Source organism: Meles meles, chromosome 1 (genome assembly GCF_922984935.1).
Source record: "Meles meles chromosome 1, mMelMel3.1 paternal haplotype, whole genome shotgun sequence".
In the NCBI taxonomy this organism is placed as follows: domain Eukaryota; kingdom Metazoa; phylum Chordata; class Mammalia; order Carnivora; family Mustelidae; genus Meles; species Meles meles.
The window spans coordinates 60,516,368-60,536,513 of NC_060066.1; the positions used below are offsets into that span (position 1 = coordinate 60,516,368).

The 20,146-nt window shown below is 36.8% G+C and overlaps 1 protein-coding gene across 11 annotated transcripts in view; it reads left to right on the forward strand.

The window, feature by feature from the left end:
• STAU2 (staufen double-stranded RNA binding protein 2) overlaps nucleotides 1–20,146 on the forward strand; it is a 320,763-nt gene that overhangs the window by 20,204 nt on the left and 280,413 nt on the right. The window contains exon 1 of one of the 11 annotated variants that reach the window (XM_046010471.1): nucleotides 6,419–6,596. The exons of the other annotated variants lie outside the window; for them this stretch is intronic. The gene's annotated coding sequence lies outside the window, so the exon portion shown is untranslated. Of the gene's footprint in view, nucleotides 1–6,418; nucleotides 6,597–20,146 lie in introns of those variants that run through there. 11 annotated transcript variants of the gene reach the window in all.

Here is a 20,146-nt window from a genome sequence, read left to right on the forward strand (position 1 = left end):
GAAGAAGACCCAGTTAGTACTTTTAAAACATCTGTCAGTCAGGCAGGAAACTGTTGGGACTTTCTCTGGAGATGGAGACATTGGTAGGTGCCATATTTGTGACCTCATCCTAATATTGGTGGTAGTGGGAACCATTTTGTAATTATCTCTCAAATTACTAGAACCCGTGGGTGCACCCAGATGAGAACCCTGCCTACTCCCACAGTGCAATCATATGTTGCAGCCAGGTGGAAGAAGTCCAGTCACATGCTACAGCTGAGCCAGGTGCCAGCCCGACTCATTCTGCTGTGGACATGGTGCCAGCACAGTAGACAGTGCATACAGCCCACATAAGGGATCTAGCTCTGATGATCAGAGAGGGATTTTGCTTTTGAGGTGCATGTGACATCTACACAAGTCTGCTCCTTCAAGACTGGGAGAGAGAGTTTATTTGCCTGATCCATAGAAACAAACAAGAGCCAGGCAAAGTAAGGAGATAGAGAATATGTTCCAAATGAAAGAATAAGATAAAACATCAGGAAATGACATTAATGAAATGGAGATAAGCAAATCAACCTCATAAAGAATTCAAATCTAATGGCCCTAAAGATGCTCACCGAACTTGGGAGAAGAATAGATGAACACAATGAGAGCCTTCATAAAGAAACAATGTAAGAAAGGTCAAACAGAAGTTACAGAATTGAAGAGTGAAATAACTGAAAAGTACACTAGATGGGTTTAACAACAAGACTGAATGAACTGAATATTGGATCAGTGAGCTGATGATTAGCTGATACAAAGCAGTGAAACTCACGTAGACTCAGTAGTGAAAAGAAAAAAGAATTTTTTAAAAATGAAGATAACTTAAGGGATCCTTGGGAAAGCATCAAGTGGGATAACATTCATTTTATATGGGTTCTAGAAAGAAAAAAAAAAGAGGGAGAAAACTTATCTGAAGAAATAATGGCGGAAAGCTTTCTTAATCTGGGGAAGAAATAGACATACAGGTCTAGGAAACTCAGAGAATTCCAAATAAGATGAATCCAAAGAGGTACACATCAAGATACATTAAAATTAAAATGGTAAAACTTTTACATGAAAGGGAAACCTCAGAAGGCTATCAGCAGAGTTTTTGGCAGAAACTTTGTATGCCAGAAGCAAGTGGCATGACACATTCAAAGTGGTGAATGGAAAAAACCTTCCAAGAATTCTCCACTTGGCAAGGTTATTCAGAATTGAAGGAGAGATTAAGAGTTTTTCAGATAATCAAAAGCTAAAAGAGTTCATCACTGTTAAACCAGCCTTATAAGAAATGTTTAAAAGGACTTACATAAACTGAAAAGAAATGGCATTAATAACAAAATGTATGAAAATAAAAATCTCCTTGGAAAAGATAAATACATATTCAAAGTAGGGGATCAGGGGTACCTGCCTGGCCTAGTCATTTAAGCATCCTGCTCTTGCTTTTGCCTTAGGTCATGTTCTCAGGATTGTGAGATCGAGGCCCACATCAGGCTCTGCGCTCGGTGTGGAGCCTGCTTGAGATTCTCTCCCTTTTTCTCCCTTGACCAATCCCTGCCCCCCCCCCCCCAAAAGGATCAATCACTTATAAAGCAAGTATGAAGCTTAAGAAAAGACAAAAATACTAAAGATAACTAAAACTGTGATAGTTAAGGACTGCATAAAATGATGGAGAATGTGACATCAAAAATAAGGGCAGGGCTGAAGAAAATATGTTTTGGAGTATGCTCAAATGTAATTGCTATCAACTCAAAGCAGCCCATTCTATATATAGGAAGTTATGTATAAATCTCATGGTAACCATAAAGCAAAAATTTACAACAAATATACAAAAAAAGGAATCTGAACATAACACTAAAGAAAGCCATTAAACCACAAGGGAAGAGAAAGAAGAAAAGACCAGAGCTATGAAGACAGCCAGAAAACAATGAATAAAATGGAAATAAGTACATACTTATAAATAATTACTGTAAATATAAATGGACTAAACTCTACAATCAAAAGACACAGTGACTGAATGGATTTAGAAACAAAAATCAAAAACCTATCTATGCTGTCTGTAAGAATCTCACTTCAGGTGTAAGAACATACACAGACTAAAAATGAAGGGTTGGAGAAAACTATTCCATGCATACAGGAATGAAAAGAAACCTTGAGGGGTGCCTGGCTGGCTCAGTTGGTGGAGCATGTGAGTCTTGATCTCAGGATCATGAGGTGAAGCCCCATGTTGAGTGTAGAGCTTATTAAAAAAGCAAAAAAGAAAAGAAAACAGAGGAAAGAAAGCTACTATAGCTATACTCAGTAAACAAAAAAGACTTTATTTTTTTATTTTTTATTTATTTTTTAAAGATTCTTTTTATTTATTTATTTGACAGAGAGAGATCACAAGTAGGCAGAGAGGCAGGCAGAGAGAGAGAGAGAGGGAAGCAGGCTCCCTGCTGAGCAGAGATCCCAATGTGGGACTCGATCCCAGGACCCTGGGATCATGACCTGAGCCGAAGGCAGGGGCCCAACCCACTGAGCCACCCAGGCGCCCAAACAAAAGACTTTAAAATAAAAATTGTAATAATAGACAAGGAAGGACATTACATAATGATAAAGGAGTCAATCCAACAAGAAGACATGGCATTAATAAATATGTATGCATCCAACATAGGAACATCAAGACATACAAAACAAATATTAACTGACACATACAAAACAAATATTAACTGACTGAAATGGAGGAATTGATAGCAATACAATAATAGTAGGGGAGTTTAACATCCCACTTACATCAATGAATAGATCATCCAGACAGAAAATTAATAAGGAAACATCGTCCTTAAATGACACCAGATGGACTTAATATATTCAGAGCATTCCATTCAAAAGCAACAATACACATTATTCTCAAGTACACATGGAGTATTGTCTAGGGTAGATAACATGTTAGGCCACCAATTAAGCCTCAATAAATTAAAAAAGATTGAAATTCTATTGAGCATATTTGTCTCATCACAGTGGTATGAAACTAGAAATCAATTATAAGAAGAAGACTTGAAAAACCATGAAAATGGAGGGGTTAAATGACATGCAACTCAAAATTTTTGTCATTGAAGATAGCAAAGAAATACTGAGAGACAAATGAAAATAGAACTCTGACATATCAAAATCTTTGGGATACAACAAGAGCAATTATCAGAGTAATTATATCAGAGTACAATTATAGTAATACAGGACTATGTCAAGAAACAAGAAAAATCTCCAACAATCTAACTTTACCCCAAAGGAGATAGAAAAAAAGAACAAACAAAGCTCAAAATTAATAAAAGAAAAGAAATAATAGAGATCAGAGCAGAAATAATTGAAGTAGAGACTGAGAAACAAAAAAAAAAATAAAGCTAAGAGCTGGTTCTTTGGAAAGATAAAGTTGACAAACTTTTAGTTAAAATAGTCAAGAAAACAGTGAAAGTTTTAATAATCAGAATCAGAAATTAAAAGAGGAGAAATTACAACTGACACCATAGTGCAAAGCATCATAGGAGACCACCAAGAAATATATGCTAACAAATTGTACAACCAAGAGGAAATGGATAAATTCCTAGGAACATAGTACAGAGTATGAAGAAATAGAAAATCTGAATGAACCAATTATTACAAAGGAGATTGATAACTAATCAAAAACCTCTCAACAAGCAAAAGTCCAAGACCAGATGGGTTCATTGGTGATTTCTTTTTTTTTTTTAATTTTTTTAAAGATTTTATTTATTTTTTGACAGAGAGAGAGATCACAAGTAGGCAGAGAGGCAGGCAGAGAGAGAGGGGGAAGCAGATCCCAGGACTCGATCCCAGGACCCTGAGATCATGACCTGAGCTGAAGGCAGAGGCTTAACCCACTGAGCCACCCAGGTGCCCCTCATTGGTGATTTCTATCAAACATTCAGAAAGACTTAATACCTATCTTTCTCAAAGTCTTCCAAAAAATTAAGAAGGGAATACTTCTAAACTCATTGTATGAGGCTGGCATTACCCTGATAGCAAACTGGACAAGGACTGCACATAAAATAAAAAAAAAAAAATTACAGGGCAGTATCATTAATGAATATTGATGCAAAAATTCTTTTTTAGGGGGCATCTTTTTTTTATTAATTATTTTTGTTAACGTATAATGTATTATTTGCCCCAGGGGTACAGGCCTGTGAATTGTCAGACTTACACACTTCACAGCACTCACCATATCACATACCCTCCCCAATGTCCATAACCCAACCACCCTCTCCCCCACCCCCCAGCAACCCTCAGTTTGTTTTGTGAGATCAAGAGTCCCTTCTGGTTTGTCTCCCTCGCGATCCCATCTTGTTTCATTTTTTCCTTCCCTACCCCCCAAATCTCCCACTCTGTCTCTCAAATTCCTCATATCAGAGAGATCATGTGATAATTGTCTTCTCTGATTGACTTATTTTGCTCAGCATAATACCCTCTAGTTCAATCCATATCGTTGCAAACGGCAAGATTTCATTTCTTTTGATGGTTGCATAGTATTCCATTGTATAAATATACCACATCTTCTTTATCCATTCATCTGTTGATGGACATCTAGGTTCTTTCCATAGTTTGGCTATTGTGGACATTGCTGCTATAAACATTGGGGTGCACGTGCCCCTTCAGATCACTACATTTGTATCTTTAGGGTAAATACCCAGTAGTGTGATTGCTGGGTTGTAGGGTAGCTCTATTTTCAACATTTTGAGGAACCTCCATGCTGTTTTCCAGGCAACAGCTTGCATTCTCACAAACTGTGTAGGAGGGTTCCCCTTTCTCTGATTGATGCAAAAATTCTTAACAAAATATTAGGAAACTGAATTCAGTAGTACATTAAAAGGATAATAAACCATGAACAAGTGACATTTATTTGAGGATGCAAGGATGGTTCAACATCCACAAATCAACCAACATGATACACCACATTAACAAAATGAAGAAAGTCTTTGTAGATGGAGAAAAAGCATTTGGCAAATATCAGCACATATTTTTGATAAAAACTCTCAATGAAGTGGGTGCAGAGGGAGTGTAACTCAACATAACAAAGGCCATATATAGTAAACCCACAGTTAACATCATACTCAGTAGCAAGCAGCTAAAAGTTCTTCCTCTAAGATTAGGAATGAGAAAAAGTTGCCCACTCTTACCGCTTTTTTTCAACATAGTATTGGAAATCGTAGCCACAGCAGTTGGTAGGAAAAAGAAAAAGCCATCCAGATTTGAAAGGAAGAAGTAAAATTGTCACCACCTAAAGATGACATGATGCTATATATAGAACAACTGAAAGACTTCACCAAAACCTGTTACAGCTAATAAATGAATTCAGTAAATTAATGGGATACAAAATCAGCATATAGAAATCTATGGAATTTCTATAATGAGTTATCAGAAAGAATAATTAAGAAAGCAATCACATTTATAATTGTATAAAAAAATGAAGTACCTAAGAATAAATTTAACCAAGGAGTTTAAGATTTATACATTGAAAACTAAGACAACATGAAAGAAATTGAAGAGGACACAAATGTAAATAAATACCATGCTCATGGATTGGAAGAACTGGTATTTTTTAAAAGATTTTATTTATTTATTTGACAGACAGAGATCACAAGTAGGCAGAGAAACAGTCAGAGAGAGAGAAGAGGAAGCAGGCTCCCTGCTAAGCAGAGAGCCAGATGCGGGACTCGATCCCAGGACCCTGAGATCATGACCTGAGCCGAAGGCAGAGGCTTAACCCACTGAGCCACCCAGGCACCCGGAAGAACTGGTATTTAATTGTCCATACCACCCAAAGCAATCTGCAGATTCAGTGCAATCCTTATCAAAATTCAAATGCCATTTTTGACAAAGCTAGACCAAATAATTCTGAAATTTAAATGGAACCACATCCTCACCAATACTTCTTTTTTTCTTTTCTTCTTCTTTTTTCTTTTCTTCCTCTTTTCTTTTCTTTTCTGTTGGTTAATGGTCATTCTAATGCAGTGACGTGGTATTTCATTGTGGTCTTGATTTGCATTTTTGTGATGATTAGTGATGTTAAGTATCTTTTCATATGCTTGTTGGCCATTTATGTATCATCTTTGAAGAAATGTCTATTCAAGTTCCTTGCCCATTTTAAAATTGGGATTTATGTTGTTGTTGAGATGTAAGAGCTCTTTATGTATTCTGGATTTCAGTCCCTTATCCAGGTATATGATTTGCAATGGAAACAACTTTTTTTTTTTTTTTTTTAAGATTGTGTTTATTTGTGAGAGAGAGAGAAGAGAGCATGCGTAGAAGCAGGGGGAGCAGCAGGCAGAGGGAGCAAGATGCTGAGCAAGGAGCCTGATGCAGGACTCCATCCCAGGACTCTGGGATCATGACCTGACCTGAAGGTAGACACTTAACCAACTGAGCCACTCAGGCACCCCTGGAAACAATTTTTGAGAAGCAAAGTCAGAGAATCTATTTTCAGCAGACATGGACTGCAAGAAATCTTAAAGGAAGTTATTTAGGCAAATGGAAAATACTAACAGGTGCAAATTTGGATCTGTGAAAAGGAATGAAGAGTGGAAGAAATGATAAAATATGAGGTAAATATAAAAATATTTTCATTTTTAAACTTTTCAAAAGATATTTAAAGCAAAGATAATAATGAAGTGGTGGCTTATAACATACATGGAAATAGATTGACTGATCTCAATAATAAAATTGTGACTGATGTAAAAAATAAAATGTCAATAAAATGTTGATGTCAATAATAAAATTTTGACTGATGTCAAAAATAAATATTTTCTTCATTTTTAAACTTTTCAAAAGATATTTAAAGCAAAGATAATAACAATGAATTGGTGGCTTATTGCATACATGGAAATAGATTGACTAATGTCGGTAGCATAAAGAATGGTACATGAGAAAGTGAAATACAGTACTGTTAGGTGCCTGTACTTGTACACAAAGTGATACAATATTTATTTGAGTGTAGGCTTTGTATAATTTAGAGCAAATGCTTAATAAAAAATAAAAATAACTTATAAGCCCATGGGGGAGATGAAATTGAATATTAAAAACTAATCAATCCATGGGGCTCCTGGGTGGCTCAGTGGGTTAACGCCTCTGCCTTATAATCGCCCCAACCTACTGTATTGAGAGACTTACCAGGATGTGGCACAGGCAGTGAGAACTGATGTCAGTTCTCCACTGATGTCATCTCCACTGATGTGGAGTTTGGCATATTCCCCTACTTGAGGAGATGTTGCTCTGGAAGTGATTCACAAATTATAAAAGCAAGAAAACAAAGTATTTCCAGGTCACTTAACTGCATCCTAGAACAAAGTTCAGAAAGATATGTAGGAGTGGGAAATACCAGCATACATTAAGTTGAAATTTGTAGTGCATGTCATTCAGTTAAAGATGCCCAAATATGCACAGTACCCTAAAAACATGACCCATAATGGAAATAATCAATCATAGGGACACAGAATTGACACAGATGATAGAATTACCAGAGGATGTTAAAACTGTTTGTTATAAGTATATTCCATACGTTCAGAGAGTTAGAAATGTATAAGATGCAAAAAGATCCGTATTAGACTTTTAAAGATGAAAATTACATCTGGACAAAAAATACACTTGATAAGATAAATGGCAGATTAGACATTGCAGGAAAAATATTGATGAATTTGGAGGCATAGCAGTAGAAACCATCCAGTAGAAACATGGAGAAGGAAGAGGGAGAAAATATCAATTAGCTGTAGGATACCTTCAAACAAATATATAAATAATTAAATTTCCTAAAGGAGACATGTTACATAAACACATATTTCCAGAAAGAGTGGCCCAAAACTTTCTAAATATAATTCATTAAGATGAAACCATAAACCAAAATTTTCTGAATAAGTTTTATTAAGATGAAACTGGGGGCACCTGGGTGGCTCATTTGTTAAGCTTTGGCTCAGGTCATGATCCCAGGGTCCTGGGATCAAGCCCCACATTGGCCTCCCTGCTCCGCGGGAAGCCTGCTTCTCCCTCTCCCACTCTTCTGCTTGTGTTCCCTCTCTTGCTGTCTCTCTGTGAAATAAATAAATAAAATCTTAAAAAAAAAAGATGAAGTCATAAGGAATTTCAATGAGCTACCAAGTATAAGAAATATAAAGGAAACTACACCAAGGTCCATCATGATGAAATTACCAAACACAAGTAATAAAAATAAAATCTTAAAAGCAGTTAGAGAAAAAAAATGACATGATTAAGTTTTGTGCATAGGAATAAAGATAAAGATGACATTAGATTTCTTGTCAGAAATAATATAACCAAGAGAACAGTGGACTAGCATCTTTAAAGTATTGGCAAGTTAAAAAATAATCTCCTTAGAATTCTATATCTGGCAAAAATATGTTTCAGAAATCAAGATGAAAAAAGTCATTTTCAGACACAGAAAAGCTGAGGAAATTCAATGCTAACTCTCCTGTCCCTTTCCCCCACTTCAGGAAAATTTTAGTCTGTCCTTTAGACAGCAGGAAAATGATGCTAGTTGAGTAAAAAACAAACAAACAAACCCACAAGAAATGATAATTACTTGGGTAAATATGTAGAATTTTTTTTCTCATTTAATCTCTTGAAAATATAATTGTTTAGAGTCAATGTTCATAAGGTATTGTATGGTTTATAGCATACATAAAAGTAAAATGCATAACAGTAGCTTAAAGGCCAATGGAAAAATGGAAGTATATTATAAGACTCCTATGTTCTACATTAGGTGGTATTATATCTCTTAAAGGCAGACTGTGATAAATTAAAGATATATATTGTAAACTCTGAAGCAGCCACCAAAATAGGAAAACAAAGAGTCATATGTAATATCTGAAGAAAAGTAGGTAGGATTTAATTATACCAAACAATCCAACAAAAGTCGACAACATGAAAAGGGAAAGAAGGTGAACTGGGACAAATATAAATAGCAAGATATGTTCTAATGAGGAAGGTGAAATGTTTTAATGAGTAACCCCATTATAAATATAAATATAAACAAATATAAATAATATTCTGAACACCCCAATTTAAAGGCCAAGATTAAATCAAAATCAAGATCCAACTATATACTTGCCTACAAGAAACACTTAAAAAAAAAAAAAATTTAGGGACACCTGGGTGGCTCAGTGGGTTAAAGCCTCTGTCTTTGGCTCGGGTCATGGTCCCGGGGTCCTGGGATCGAGCCCCATGTTGGGGCTCTCTCTGCCGTTCCTCTCTCTCTGCCTGCTTCTCTGCCTACTTGTGATCTCTCTGTCACACAAATAAATAAAATCTTAAAAAAAAATTATTTTATTTCAGTGTTCCAAATTCATTGTTTATGCACCACACCCAGTGCTCCATGCAATACGTGCCTTCCTTAGTACCCACAACCAGCTTACCCAATCCCCCACTCCCCTCCCCTCCAAAACCCTCTGTTTGTTTCTCAGAGTCCACAGTCTCTCTTGGTTTGTCTCCCCCTCCGATTTTCCCCAACTCACTTCTCTCCATCTCCCAATGTCTTCCATGTTATACTATATGCTCCACAAGTAAGTGAAACCATATGATAATTGACTCTCTCTGCTTGACTTATTTCACTCAGCATAATCTCTTCCAGTCCCATCCATGTTGATACAAAAGTTGGGTATTCATCCTTTCTGATAGAGGCATAATACTCCATTGTATATATGGACCATATCTTCTTTATCCATTTGTTCGCTGAAGGGCATCTTGGTTCTTTCCACAGTTTGGTGAGTATGGCCATTGCTGCTAAGAATATTGGGGTACAGATGGCCCTTCTTTTCACACATCTGTATCTTTAGGGTAGATACCCAGTAGTGCAATTGCAGGGTCATAGGCTAGCTCTATTTTTAATTTTTTGAGAAATCTCCACACTGTTTTCCAAAGTGGCTGCACCAACTTGCATTCCCACCAACAGTGTAAGAGGGCTCCCCTTTCTCCACATCCTCTCCAACACATGTTGTTTACTATCTTGTTGATTTTGGACATTCTGACTGGTGTAAGGTTATATCTCAATGTGGTTTTGATTTGAATCTCCCTGAGGGCTAATGATGATGAACTTATTTTCATGTGTCTGTTAGCCATTTGTATTTCTTCTTTGAAGAAGTTTCTGTGTCTTCTGCCCATTTTTTGACATGATTATCTGTTTTTTGGGTGTTGAGTTTGAGGAGTTCTATATAGAGCTTGGATATCAGCCCTTTGTCTGTAGTGTCATTTGTGAATATCTTCTCCCATTCTGTGGGTTGCCTCTTTGCTTTTTGAAGGGATGGAGAAGCATCTTTCATGCCAGTGGGCCTCAAAAGAAAGTTGGGGTAGTGATTCTCATATCAGATAAATTAGATTTTAAACTAAAGATGTATTTTAAATATCTATGCCCCCAATATGGGAGCAGCCAACTACATAAGACAACTGTTAGTCAAGATAAAGATAGGGGATCTTAACACACTGCTCTCAGTAATAGATCATCCAGGCAGAAAATCAATAAAGAAACAAGAGCATTGAAGGACACATTGGAACAGATGGACCTCATAGATATATACAGAACATTCCACCCCAAAACAACAGAATACTCATTCTTCTTGAGAGCACATGGAACTTTCTCCAGAATAGAACACATACTGGGTCACAAGTCAGGGCTCAACCGATACCAAAAGACTGAGATTATTCCCTGTACATTCTCAGACCATAATGCTTTGAAACTGGAACTCAACCACAAGAAAAAGTTTGGAAGGAATTCAAACACTTGGAAGCTAAAAACCACCCTGCTTAAGAGTGTTTGGATTAACCAGGAAATCAAAGAAGAACATAAACAATTCATGGAAACAAATGAGAATGAAGACACATTGGTCCAAAACCTATGGGATGCGGCAAAGGTGGTCCTAAGGGGTAAATACAGAGCCATCCAAGCCTCCTTTAAAAAAAATTGAAAAATCCAGAATACACCAGCTCTCTTTACACCTTAAAGAACTGGAGAATCAACAGAAAATTAAGCCAACCCCACACACAAGAAGGGAAATATTCAAGATTAGAGCAGAGATCAATGCGATAGAAACTAGAGATACAGTAGAACACATCAATAATGCTAGAAGCTGGTTTTTTGAAAGACTCAACAAGATCAATAAACCATTGGCCAAACTAATCCAAAAGAAAAGACAGAGGACCCAAATTAATAAAATTATGAATGAAAAGGGAGAGATCATGACGAACACCATGGAAATAGAAACAATCATCAGAAATTATTATCAATGGTTATATGCCAATAAGTTAAGCAACCTAGACAAAATGGATGCATTCCTGGAAACCTATACACTTCCAAAATTGAACCAGGAAGAAATTGACAACCTGAATAGACGAATATCTAGTAACAAGATTGAAGTCATGATCAAAAACCTCCTAAAAAACAAGAGCTCAGGACCTGACGGATTCCCTGGTGAATTCTACCAAACATTCAAAGAAGAAATAATACCTATTCTACTGAAGCTATTTCAAAAAATAGAAACAGAAGGAAAACTTTCAGACTCTTTATGAAGCCAGCATTACCCTGACTCCCAAACCAGGCAAAGACCCCACCAAAAAGGAGAATTTCAGACCTATATCCCTGATGAATATGGATGCCAAGATTCTCAACAAGATCCTAGCTAATAGGATCCAATAGTAGATTAAAAAGATTATCCACCAGGGTGCCTGGGTGGCTCAGTTGGTTGGGCAACTGCCTTTGGCTCAGGTTGTGATCCTGGAGTCCTAGGATCAAGTCCTGCATTGGGCTTCCTGCTTGGTGGAGAGTCTGCTTCTCCCTCTGACCCTCCCCCATCTCATGCTCTCTATCGCTCATTCTCTCTCAAATAAATAAAATCTTTAACAACAACAACAATAAAGATTATCCACCATGACCAGGTGGTATTTATCCATGGGATGCAAAGTGGTTCAACATTCGCAAATCAATCAATGTGATAGAACAAATCAATAAGAGAAGAGGGAAGAACCATATCATCCTCTCAGTTGATGCAGAAAAAGCATTTGATAAGATACAGCATCCGTTCCTGATTAAAATGCTTCAAAGTATAGGGGTAGAAGGAACATTCCTCAACTCATAAAATCTATCTGTGAAAAACCCACAGCGAATCTCATCCTCAATGGGGAAAACTGACAGCCTTCCCTTTGAGATCAGGAACACAACAAGATGTCCACTCTCACCACTGTTTTTCAACATAATACTAGAAATCCTAGCAACAGCAATCAGACAACAAAAATAAATAAAAGATATTCAAATTGTCAAAGAAGAAGTCAAACTCTCTCTTTGCAGATGACATGATACTTTATATGGAAAACCCAAAAGTTTCTACCCCCAAACTACTAGAACTCATACAGCAATTCAGTAATGTGGCAGGATACAAAATCACTGTACAGGAATCAGTTGCTTTCTTATACAGTAACACTGAAAATATAGAAAGAGAAATTAGAGAATCAATTCCATTTACTATAGCACCAAGAACCATAAGATTCCTGGGAATAAATCTAACCAAAGAGATGAAGGATCTGTACTCGAAGAATTACAGAACACTCAGGAAAGAAATTGAAGAAGACACAAAAAGATGGAAGAGCATTCCATGCTCATGGATTGGAAGAATAAACAATGTTAAGATGTCTATACTGCCTAGAGCAATCTATACTTTCAATGCCATTCCGATCAAAATTCCACTGGAATTTTGATCAAAGAGCTGGAACAAACAATCTTAAAATGTGTATGGAACCAGAAGAGAAACCGAATTGCTAAGGAAATGTTGAAAAAGAAAAACAAAATTGGGGGCATCACATTGCCTGATTTCAAGCTTTAGTACAAAGCTGTGATCACCAAGACATCACGGTACTGGCACAAAAACAGACACATAGATCAGTGGAACAGAGTAGAGAGCCCAGATGTGGACCCTGGTCTCTATGGTCAAATGATCTTTGACAAAGCAGGAAAAAATATACAGTGGGAAAAAGTCTCTTCAATAAATGGTGCTGGGAAAACTGGACAACTATGTATAGAAGAATGAAACTTGACCATTCTCTTATACCATGAGCAAAAACAAACTCAAAATGGATAAAAGACCTCAACGTGAGGCAAGAATCTCTGAAAATCATTGAGGAGAACATAGGCAGTAATCTCTTCAACATCGGCCACAAGAAGTTCTTTCAAGATATGTCTCCAAAGGCAAAGGAAAGAAAAGCAAAAATGAACTTTTGGGACTTCATCAAGATCAAAAGCTTCTGTACAAGAAGGACTTTTAACTACACGAATAGGTTAAAAGTGAAAGTGGAAAATGATATAACCTATTTGAAAGGAACTTGGAATGAGTTTATTAATTTCAGACAATGAGATTATAGTATTACCTGGGATAAAGAAGGCCATTTCGTAATAATGGGGTCAGTTAATTAAGAGGACATAACAGGTTTAATGTTTATGGTCCTAATAACCGAACTTTAAACATACAAAACAAAATTAATAGAAATGCAAGGAGAAATTAACATAGAGATTTCAATAATCCCTTTCAATAATTGATATAAGTGGACAGAAAACTACCAAAGGTACAGTTGAGTTGGATACTACTGTCAACCAACTTGACTTAACTAGATTTACAGAACACTCTACTCAAGAAGAGCAGAAGACATATTTGTTCAGAAGTTTATGTAGAACATTTACCATGCTAGACCATATTTACCAAGATAGAGCCATACAAGAAGTCTTAGTAAATTCAGAAGGATTCAGTTCATAAAGAATCTTCTCAGACACAGTGGAATTAAATTAGAAATCATTAATAGAACGATCCTTGGAAAAATTTCCACATATTTGGAAATTAAATAGCATGCTTGTAAATAATCCATCGTTAGAAGAAGTAATCAAATGGGAATTGGAAAATATTTTAAACTGAATGAGAACAGAAACAACATATGGAGGATGCTGCTAAAACAGTACTAAGAGGGAAATCTGTAGCTCTAAATGCTATAATAGAAAAGAAGAAAGAATGACTTTAGTTTCTACCTTAAAAAAGTAGATAAAGAAGAGTAAATTAATCCCAAAGGAAGCAGAAGAAAATAGATAATCTGAATAGTCCTCTATGTATTAAATAAATGGAATTGTAATTAAAAATCTGCTTACAAAGAAACTCCAGGTCTAGATATTTCACTGGTGAATTAGATAGAACATTGTAGGAAGAAATAATATCAATTCTACATCAACTTTTGAAAAATACTTGAAGTGGGGAGAATATTTTCCAAACTTCAGAATAATACTACTTGTCAGCATAAATGCAAAAAATCCAAATCAAATTTCAACAAATCAATTCAGTGGTGTATTAAAAGGTTAATATGTCATGACCACCTGGTCATGCAGGTGGTCATGACATATGCAAGGTTGGTTTAACAATAAATTGTTATGCAAGGAATGCAAGGTTGGTTTAACAATAAAAAAAAACCAGTATAATTCACCATACATACAAACAAAAAAGTAAAAATCATAATCATCCCAGTAGATGCAGAAAAATCATTTGAGTAATCCAGTAAACAGTAAACATGCCTGATTTAAAAAAACAAAACAAAACAAAACAAGAAACCTTTAGCAAACTAGGAATGGAAGTGAGATTCCTCAACATGAAGCAGGAATCTGTCAAAATCCTAGAGGAAAACACAGGCAGTAAGCTCTTCGACATCGGCCACAGCAACTTCTTTCAAGATATAACTCCAAAGGGAAAGGAAACAAAAGCAAAAATGAACTTTTGGGACTTCATCAAAATAAAAAGCTTCTGCAAAGCAAAGGAAATAGTTAACAAAACAAAGAGGCAACCCATGGAATGGGAGAAGATATTCGCAAATAACACTACAAAGCAGATGTCCAAGATCTATAAAGAACTCCTCAAACTCAAAAAAACAGATAATCATGTCAGAAAATGGGCAGAAGACACAAACAGACACTTCTTTAAAGAAGAAATACAAATGCCTAACAGACACATGAAAATAAGTTCATCATCATTAGCCATCAGGGAGATTCAAATCAAAATCACATTGAGATACCACCTTACACCAGTTAGAATGGCTAAAATCAACAAGACAGTAAACAACATGTGTTGGAGAGGATGTGGAGAAAGGGGAACCCTCTTACACTGTTGGTGGGAATGCAAGTTGGTGCAGCCACTTTGGAAAACAGTGTGGAGATTTCTCAAAAAATTAAAAATAGAGCTAGCCTATGACCCTGCAATTGCACTACTGGGTATCTACCCTAAAGATACAGATGTGTGAAAAGAAGGGCCATCTGTACCCCAGTGTTCATAGCAGCAATGGCCACACTCGCCAAACTGTGGAAAGAGCCAAGATGCCCTTCAGCGGACAAATGGATAAAGAAAAGATGGTCCATATATACAATGGAATATTATGCAGCCATCAGAAAGGATGAATACCCAACTTTTGTATCAACATGGACGGGACTGGAAGAGATTATGCTGAGTGAAATAAGTCAAGCAGAGAGAGTCAAATATCATATGGTTTCACTTACTTGTGGATCATAAGGAATAACATGGAAGACATTAGGAGAAGGAAAGGAAAAGTGAACTGGGGTAAATTGGAGTGGGGGAGACAAACCAAGAGAGACTGTGGACTCTGAGAAACAAACAGAGGGTTTTGGAGGGGAGGGGAGTGGGGGCTTGGATGAGCCTGGTTGTGGGTACTAAGGAAGGCACGTATTGCATGGAGCACTGGGTGTGGTGCATAAACAATGAATCTTGAAACACTGAAAAATATAAAACAAAATTGTGATGTTAAAAAAAAAGTAAGATTTCTCAATCTGGTAATGGACATTCATGACAAACCTCATTTGCTGACATTGTACTTACTGGTGAAAGATTGAATACTTTATACAATCAGGAACAAGATAGAGATGTTTACTTTCACCAGTCATATTCAACATTTTTCTGGAGATTCTAGGTAGTGCAATCACGGAAGAAAAAAATGTTATTCACATGTGAAAGGAAGGAATAAAGCATCCTTATTCACAGATGGCCTGATTCTCTATGTTGAAAATCACACAGAATCCTGTTAGCACTAATCAAATGAGTTTAGTAAGGTTGAAGTATACAACATTAATATACAAAAATCAGGTGGATTTCTGTAAAGTAGCAAGGAGGAATGAGAAATTGAAATAAAAGTTACCATTTAAAAATATGAAAATATGAAATACTTATGATAAATCTAACAAAATATGTTAAAGAAAATTGAAAGCTACAAAACACTTTGAAAGAGAAGGATACCTACATACATTAGAGATACAATTGATACAGAATGTATATTTTGAATTGAACCATTGGGTAAAAGTTATTTATAATCCTCAAATCAATACTTGCAGTGCTCTGCTGAGTGGCACAAAATTAGAGTTGCCTGGTGTGCGGAGTCCGAACAGAGGATGAACATTCTGTTTTCTTATTTTAGCTCTCATGCATTAAGCTAGTGTCTTTTTCTTGCTCTGTTTAGTGCCACATTTTTAGAATTTTTGTGTTTTTTGGTTGGTGATTTGCTTAAGATGTCTCCTAAGCATGCTAGCATGTGTAGTATTCCTAAGCACAAGAATGTTGTGATGTGACTTATGGAGAAAGTACATGTATTTAGATTAGCTTTGTTCATGCAGGAGTTAGAGTGTTGTCAGCCCTGAGTTCAGTGTTAATCAACAATATATACTAAGCAGGGGATCTATAACCAGAAACATATGAAAAGCAGGGTTATATATTGATTGAGAAAAATATTATGACTAGAGGTTTGTAGGAACCTGTCTTTCCCCTAGCAGTAGTGGGTTGATATTTGATAATTCACTGTTCATGGTGATATTATAAAACATAATTATCTATGAGATGTTGTTATTTCAATATTGAGAATTAACTGTATAACCTGTATATGAGTTGGAAAACTGAACTTTGTTAAAATGTTGATTTTTTTGGATTGAAGCAAGGGGAAACCACAGATTGGTGGGAAGTAATGAGAATGTGCATTTGTTTAGTGGTAGAGGGAGTAAAGAAAAAGGGAAGGACGGAAGAGATTTTAGAAGCAAACTCTGCAACACTGGCAATTGAACAGGAGAGATGGGAGAGATATCACAGTGGTTTCAAGCTGGGGTTATTGCAAGGTGATGCCTTTCAGAGAAATAAGGATGGCAGGAGGGATGCAAACCCAAGGCTGGTTTAGATAGCTTAAGCTTGAGGTCCTAGTAGGCCTCAGCTGGTGGGGTTCATCGAACAGTTAACTTTTCAGTCTGGTAGGCAGGAGAGAAGTCTGGGTGTAAATTTTAAAAGGAGTTCCCTGGGGTTCTGGGCTGGCTCAGTCAGTAGAACATGCAACTCTTGGGATCATGACTTCAAGCCCTACATTGGGCATAGAGCCCATTTTTTAGAAAAAAAATTAAAAAAAAAAAGTTTCCTAAGCTGCATAACTGAAGTATAGTTCTATCTACATTGGGCATAGAGCCCAATTTTTTAGAAAAAAATTAAAAAGAAAAGTTTCCTAAGCTGCATAACTGAAGTAAAGTTCTATCACAAACCTTAAGTTTCTAGACTATAGAAGGAGGCAGGGAGCACAGATCTGAAGAGCTGCAGGTCAGGGGGAATATAGGCATGGAGACCTGAAAGATAGGTCATGGCATGAGGGAAATATCCAAGTTAGGAACACACTGCAAAAATGTGTAAATGAAGAGTGAGCTCCTCTCCTAATTGGGGAGCATCCACAAATCCATGCTGTTCTACACAACACATTAACTTAGGTTGCTGGTGGGGAGGGGTTCCTCTGCACTTTCTCTCACTTGAACCTTCTCTCACTGAGCAAGATGACCTTCAAAGTCTCTTCTAAACCTGTATTTCTTTATTATAACCTCATTTCGTTCTCACACACATTATTATAACTTCATTTCTCTCACCCAAAAACAACAAGAAAAAAAGCGAAAGCACACAAATTTGTCTTAGGACGATAGATGATGATAGATAGATAGATAGATAGATAGATAGATAGATAGATACAGAGTACTTAAGAATACATCCCCAATTTCCAGAATTCTAACTTTACAACCAACTATTCTGGACAAGAAAATTGGTAGAAACTTGGCTACAGTAACTATAATTCTCTTAAAGGTTTTTAAAGTTTAAGGAGTTATCTTTAGAAAATGATCTCTGGGGGCGCCTGGGTGGCTCAGTGGGTTAAGCCGCTGCCTTCAGCTCAGGTCATGATCTCGGGGTCCTGGGATCGAGTCCCGCATCGGGCTCTCTGCTCCGCGGAGAGCCTGCTTCCCTTCCTCTCTCTCTGCCTGCCTCTCTTGTGATTTCTCTCTGTCAAATAAATAAATCTTGAAAAAAGAAAATGATCTCTGAGGTGCCTGAGATCATGGGTGGCTGGCTCATTTGGAAGAGCATGAGACTCTTGATCTTGGGTTTGTGAATTTGAGCCCCATGTTGGGTATAGAACTGATAAAAAATAAAATCTTAAAGAAATAAAAAAAAAAATGGGGCACCTGGGTGGCTCAGTTGTTGAATGACTGCCTTCGGCTCAGGTTATGATCCTGGGGTCCTGGGATCGAGTCCCACATCGGGCTCCCTGCTCGGCAGGAAGCCTGCTCCTCCCTCTCCCACTCCCCCTACTTGTGTTCCCTCTCTCGATGTGTCTCCTTCTGTCAGATAAGTAAAATCTTAAAAAAGAAAAAAAATTAAGGGGCTCAGTTGGTTAAGCATCTGACTTCAGCTCGGGTCATGATCTCAGGGTCCTGGGATAGAGCCTCAGGTAGGGCTCCCCACTCAGTGGGGAGTCTGCTTCTCTCCCTCTGCCCCTCCCCCGCTCATGCTAGCTCTATCTCCCTCTCTCAAATAAAATCTTAGAAAAAATTAAAAAAAAAAATCGGTACCTGGGTGGCTCAGTCGGTTAAGCATCTGCCTTCGGCTCAGGTCATGGTCTCAGGGTCCTGGGATGAAGTCTCGCATTGGGTTCCCTGCTAAGCCAGAGCCTGCTCTCCCTCTCTGCTGCTCCCCCTGCTTGTTGGTGTGCTCTCTCTGTCAAATAAATAAATAAAATCTTTAAAATAATTAAAAAACCTAAAAATTTTTTAAAAATGAAAGAAAAATACTGATTTTTACCAAATTAATCTGTAGATTCAAGGGAATTCTTCTCTAATCCTGGCAGGCATTTTTGCCTAGAATAAAATTAATATGTAAATGCAAGAACTTAGAGTAGCCAAAACAAGTGGGAAAAAGAACAGTGTTGGGGAACCAACACTACCTAATTTCAAGAAATACTGTAAAGCTACAGTAAAAGCAGAATTGGCATACAAATAGACAAATATATCAATGAAACATAAGAGATAGTCCAGAAGTAAACCCACTTACATAACTGATTTTGACAAAGCCATAAAAAGCAATACAGTGGAAAAAATAATAGCATTTTTCACAAATACTGCTTGAGCACTGGACATTGATCTACAAAAAATGGAAATGAATCCATATTTTGCAACCATGCACAAAAAATTAATTCAAAATGGCCCAGAGACCTAAATGTGCAACCTAAAACTATAAATCTAGAAGAAAATGGGAATCTTTGAGACCTTAACTAGGCAATGATTTCTTAGATACAACACCAAGAGCACAATATGTAAATGGATGAATTGATAAACTAGATCTTATTAAAATTAAAGTCTGCTCTTCAAAAGACACTGGTAAGAGAATAAAAAGAGATGCCACATTCTGGGAGAAAATCTTTGTGAAACGTATACCTGACTAATGACACATTTAGAATATGTAAAGAACTCTTCAGATAAAACAATAAGGAAAGTAACCCAATTAAAATGTGGGTAAAATATTTTGGTGGATGCTTCATTACAGGATAAATATAGATAGTGTGTAAAATATGAAAAGATGATGAACATGTGTAGTCAGTAGGGAATGCAAATTAACTTCACCGTGAGATACCATTATGTAGCTATTACAATGGCTCAAGTTAAGAAGACCGACCATATCAAATGTTGGTAAAGCTACAGTATATTTTAGCAGTGTTTAAATCCCAAGGTGGCTTCATTTGTAAAAGTCAGGGATTGTAGACATGACACTTATTGCCTGCTTTG